Raw genomic sequence first — 6,083 nt, forward strand, 5'->3', positions numbered from 1 at the left:
TGTCCCCAGGCCAAGCTGTTCCCTGGCCATCCCCCACGCTGTCCCCAGGCCATCCCCAGGCCAGGCTGTCCCCAGACTGATCCCAGCCTGTCCCCAGGCTGATCCCAGGCTGTCCCCAGGCCAGGCTGTTCCCAGGCCATCCCCCACGCTGTCCCCAGGCCATCCCCAGGCCAGGCTGTCCCCAGGCTGCCATCAGGCCATCCCCAGGCTGATCCTAGGCCGTCCCCAGCCCCAGCCCCTACTGATCTTTTATTCTTTCGTGGTGCTGGGGATTGAACCCCCAGCCTTGGGACTGTATCCCCACCCGCGACGGACCCTCCTTGAGCAGGTGACACAGTGAGTTCCAGCTGAAAAGGCTCCACAGGGCTCACGGTGCAAGGGATTCTCTGCTCTGTGCCCCTGAGTTCCCTTCCTCTCAGCAGCCAGGGATTCCTCCAGGTGCAGACCTGAGGGTCGGTCACGTGTGTGCGCATGCGCTGGCTCCTCCCTCTGCGTGTGCACACGCCCCTCTCCCTCCTCCCTCTCGCTGTGCACACGCCCCTGCTCTCCCTCCTCCCTCTCCGTTTGTGTGTGCACACACAGACACACGCTGTATACACCTGTCTGTATCCCCTTGTCAGAGAGCAAATAAATACATGAGTGAAAGGGACCGCACAGGGCACAGAAGAACTGGCACTCTGGTCCCTTGGGGTCATGAGCCCCTGTGGCCCCACTTTTCCAAGACTTCTGATTAGGGTGGAGAAGGCAATCCCATGGATTGTGGGGAACGCATCTTGGTTGTGAGCGGTGGCATAGTAGTTCATTAAACAGGAGTGTTGGGCTGGGCTGCAGCTCAGCCCTGGGGTGCCGGCCTGGCCTGCGTGGGGCCCTGGGTTCTATCCCCAGCACCACATACAAGTAAAATAAAGGTGTTGTGTCCACCTACAGCTAAAAGAAAAAAAACAAACAAAAAAACAACTGCACCAGGCGCAGTGGTGGCGTACACCTGTCATACCAGAGGCTCAGGAGGCTGAGGCAGGAGGATCTCAAGTTCAAAGCCAGCCTCAGCCAAAGGGAGGCCCTGAGCAACTCAGGGAGACCCTGTCTATAAATAAAATACCAAATAGGGCAGGGGTCAGGGCTCAAGGGTCGAGGGTCCCTGGGCTCAATCCTAGGTACCAAAAAAAAAAAAAAGAGCAGTGTGTGGGGTGTGGGCCCATCAGGAAGTCCCTGGGTGGGCAGCTGCCCCCTCCTCCGTGTGACTGTGTCTCCACTCCGGCCATTGAGCCCCTCTCCCAGCACCCTGAAGTCTCTCTTTATGACATCTGAAGGCCACCTGTCTCCCAGTCGAGGCGTTGACATATGTTTTCTTAAGAGGCAAATTTGGCTGCTTCTGTCAACAGAAATCCAGCCTCAGCTGCCAAAATAGAAGACTACGTGAGATAAACACAGGAAACAAAGGGGTGTTATCTGGGATGGGGACATGGGGACGGGGACACGTGACTCCCTGCCAACAGCTCAGGGCCCAAAGCTGTTCTTTTCTTTTTTTGCTACTAGGGATTGAATTCAGGGGCACTGGACCACTGACCCTCAGCCACAGCCACAGCCTTTATGTTTTATTTAGAGCCAGGGTCTCCCTGAGTTGCTGAGGCTGGCCTCCAACTTGCGATCCTCCTGCCTCAGCCTCCCGAGCCACTGGGAATCAGGTGTGTGTGCCTGGCCAAGGCCTGTTCTTGCAGGAGAAGATGCCCACACTTGTCTGTACCTTTCTTTTGAGATACAAGGATTGAGAGGCCGCTCAACCAACTCTCTCCCTGGGGCGTGTCATGCTGGGGCTTATCCCCTGCCCATGCGTGATTCCTAAAAATCATCTTATAAGGCAGAATAGATAAGATGGGATTGAACCAATTTTATATTCACAAAAGTAAACAATACAGTGAAGCTACATGACCTTCCTGTCCTGTGCCACGGTCTGAGACCAATTCTGTGCCCCCTACAACCAACTTGCACAACCCTGTCTCACTTTGAAACCAGCCCAAGACATCTATGTCGTCACCTCGTCTGGATTGCAGTGTGTGTCTCTGAGATGAGGCCCCCTGCCTGCATCATTCACATCACGGCCACCACGCCGGAAATAAAAATCGACCCTCACTCATGACAGATGGGGTTCAGATTCACAGCCATCTCTCACATGCCCTCATTTTTTTTTTCTAACCATCTGTGTTTAAAAATCAGGTTGTTGCCAGGTGCGGTGGCCCACACCTGTCATCCCGGTAGCTCAGGAGGCTGAGGCAGGAGGATCGAAAGTGGGAGGCCAGCCTCAGCCATGGTGAGGCCCTCAGCAACTCAGGGAGACCCTGTCTCTAAATAAAATACAAAGTAGGGCTGGGACGGGGCTCAGGGGCTGAATGTCCCTGAGTTTAGTTCCTGGGACCAAAAAGAAATCATGGTTCTGGGTGTGGTGGGGTGTGCTGGCGTGTCCCAATCGTCCCCACCAGTGGCTTAGGCCCAGCAGTCTGCAGCCAGCCTGGGCCACACAGCAAGACCCGTCTCCGGCACTGGAGCGAGGCTCCTGTGTGGTGGCTAATGGGATGTCCCCCAGGCCCTGGCTGTGCCCCAGTTTTCCTTCTCTTGGTGACTCGGGGAGGCCCCTCCTCCGTGGAGAGACCTGCTTTCAGAGCACCCCAAGCTGAGTCCCACCAGCCCTGGTGCCACGGGAGCTGTGACATGGGGGTGCCAGTGATCAGGAGGTGCCTTCCTCCTGCTGCTGTGTCCCGAGTGCGCTGTGTGGCTTTGGCTTGGGGCCAGGGGTCCGGGCAGGTCCAGGAAGGTCCAGGCAGGCACTGAGGGACGCCCAGCCCTGCCCCAAGGCGGCCCTGCCTGGATCCATGGCTGCTGGCCTCTGCCGGCCACGGAGCTTCCCAGGGGCCACTGGACGGCTGCCCCTGAAGGACAACCGCTGTCCCCGGAGGACAGCAGCTGTGGGGCGGCAGCTGGTCACCAGACCTCCTCCTGGGCCAGACGTGGGCTGCAGCAGATCCTGGAGGCCCTGGCTGGACACAGGAGAAGGTCAGCAGCTGCCATCAGAACCCTGCTGCTCACTTGGGGATGAAGGGACTGTTATAGTCCACCAGTGGCCAGGCCCGGGAGGGTGCAGGGCCAAGCCACAGGCGGGTCGTCTTGGGTTTGTGCCAATTGATGGCCCCGTGTTTTATTGGTTGATCTGTTTGCGCAGCCGAGACTCGAACCCAGGGCCTCCCACGGGCCAGGTGAGCGCTGACCGCTGAGCCCAGGTCCCCAGGCAGGGCCACTCCCTCCTGGGCCTATGGCACAGGTAGGGGACCCACCAAGTCGGCTGGGGCTTCACAGGAGTGTGAGGACCGTGGAAAGTGGAAGGTCACTGGGTCCCAGGGTGCCCAGAGTGTCCAAGGGCACAGTGGACGGATGTGGAGGCCGCTGGTACAGTCAGGAGCGAGGGGGATGCGCGGGCTCCTCCCCCTTAGGACACACCCTGGCTGGCCCGAGTGGCCACGTCTGTTTTCCTCTACTTGGGAGGCAGGAGGGTCACTTGGGCCCCAGAGACAGTGACCAGCCTGGGCTGCAGGAGACCCCATCCGTGAACTGAGGCCGGCTGTGGCTTGCTGGTGGGATGCAGGCTCAGTGTGCCCCAGCCCCAGGGCCCATGGCCTTGCCATCAGGCCACCCCCATGGAGGGGCTGTCACTCATGGGTGGGTCCCTCTGTGTCAGAGGAATCAGACAAAGGCACCGCACGGGGACAAAGCTGAGCCACACATGGGGATAGAAATCCCTGCCTGACACAGGGGACAGGTCAGAGCCTCTGGGCCGTCTGCAGGTGGGCAGGATGGACATCATGTCGTCCTCTGTGGGGCTCCCATCTTGTCCCCTTCACCCATCTTGTTAGCACCCGAGTGGCTCTCCACCCGCTAACAAAGGCCACTTACTGATCACTTAGGGACCATCCCTCACATGCACCTGCCCCTCCAGAATGTGCCCTTCACCCTCTGGGATGGTCCCTAACATCATCAGCAGAACAGGGCACACTCCTGTCCCACGCGGGCTCCATGGGAATGGCCTCGCTTCTCATGGTTCCGGATTCTTCTGACCTCTGCTGGACACTGTCCCTGAGGACCAGGCTGATGTCCCTGTCCCGTCTCCAAGTACTGGGATGGAACCCAGGGGTGCTAACCACTGAGCCATGATGTCCCCAGTGCTTTTTAAATATTTTCTTGGAGACAAGGTCTCGCTGAGTGGCTTAGGGACTCGCTAAGTTGCTGAGGCTGGCCTCCAACTCATGGTCCTCCTTCCTCAGCCTCCGGCTGTGGCTTGGGTAGTCTTTTCAGAAAGAAGCTTGGCTACATGATTCAGGTTTTGCGTCCACTTGAAACCTTAAGGAGCACGAATTTTAATCAGTTGGTGACAGGTGGTGGGGGGTACAGCCTTTGCTGTTGATTTTCCACGGTGGGCACCAATGGCCTCTCACATTGAGAAAAGCAGGACTTGCCCTCCCAGGAACCCCACGCTGTCCCTCTCACTGTTAGGATCTCAGGGAAAAAGAGCCATTTTGCAGGCCAATGCTGACCAGCTGGGATCTGACGGTCACTTGAGCCAGCGAGTGGTGCAGGCGCATAGTCTCAGCTCCTCTGGAGGCTCAGACAGGAGGACTGGGAGTTGGAGACCAGCCTCGCAATTCAGCAAGACACTGTCTCATAAAATTAAAGGGGGTGTATACCTGGAGCGCAGTTGGGTGGTGGAGCCTCTAACTGGCATGGGCGAGGCTGTGGGTGCCATCCTCGGTGCCCAGAGGAAAAAGGAAACTAAGATCACCTGAAGGCTCCGTGGGTAGAGCTCTGCGTCCCCAAGGCATGAGGCCTGGGTTCAGTCCCTGGTTCCCCCCCAAAAATAATAATCACTTGACACGTAAAAGGCTGGTGGCGAGGACACTGAAGGGCTTGGCCCTTCAATGCCAGTCTTATGAGGTGTCCGACTGCTGTCTGCCACTGTGACAAAGCACCCGAGGAACTAAGTTAAAGGAAAGAAAGGTTCCCACGGAGTGGCTTCAACGGCAGTACCCAGAGCTCCAGCAGGGGGCGCCTCTTTGGAAGCAGCCGCAAGTGCCACCGCAGTGCATGCTGAGGAGCCAGCTCCCATCATGGTGGACCAGAAGCGCAGAGCAATCCGAAGGGGCGGGGCTCCAATCGCCTTTCCAAAGACACGCCCCCACAACCTGACTTCCTTCCATTAGACCCCGCCTCTTAAAGGTCCAACCACTTCCCAGCAGTTCCACAGACTGTCATAGTGGCCTTCCTACCCCCTGGTGGTTGGGTGACATTCCTCTTCTAGGCTCACAGCACCTGAGGTGGCAAAGGATTGTTGGCATGTCACAGAAGTGTCTTTCAAGCAAAAATGAGCTATGTTTTAATGCTTTAGGGTTCATACCCTGAAAAGCGTGGATTTTCAAGATCAGGTCCTTTAGCAGGGCTTGGTGGTGCACGCCTGTAATCCTAGAGGTCTGGGAGACTGAGGCAGGAGGATGGCACGTTCAAAGCCAGCCTCAGCAACAGCAAGGCTGTAAGCAACTCAGTGAGACCCTGTCTCTAAATAAAATGCAAAATAGGGCTGGGGATGGGGCTCAGTAGTCGAGTGCCCCTGAGTTCAATCCCTGGTACCAAAAAATAAAATAAATCTTGGTGGTTTTTAGATCTATTTTATTTGTTTTAAAAAAATCATTTTTTTAACCATGATTATTTTTGTCCTGCTAGATACCTGGTTTGAACAAAAAGTGAGTTATAGGCTTTGGCTGTGATTAGAGAAAAATTACCTTCTGACTTCAATGTTGAACAGCACCAGGGACAGAGGATTCCCCACGGTCAGCAGGAAAAACAAAGTCACACGCAGTTTTAACTTCTAGAGTCTCATGACACGCTTCTGACACCAAGAGGGCGTGTGTGTGTGTGTGTGTGTGTGTGTGTGTGTGTTGGATTTTTGTATGTTTCTTTGGGGTTTTTTTTTTTGCTATAGGTGGAAGCTTCAGTCCCCAAGACTGTGTCCCCCCCCCCATGTGAACTGCAGATTCCACACTGAT

The sequence above is a fragment of the Marmota marmota genome, unplaced genomic scaffold (assembly GCF_001458135.2).
Source record: "Marmota marmota marmota unplaced genomic scaffold, marMar, whole genome shotgun sequence".
Classification (NCBI taxonomy): domain Eukaryota; kingdom Metazoa; phylum Chordata; class Mammalia; order Rodentia; family Sciuridae; genus Marmota; species Marmota marmota.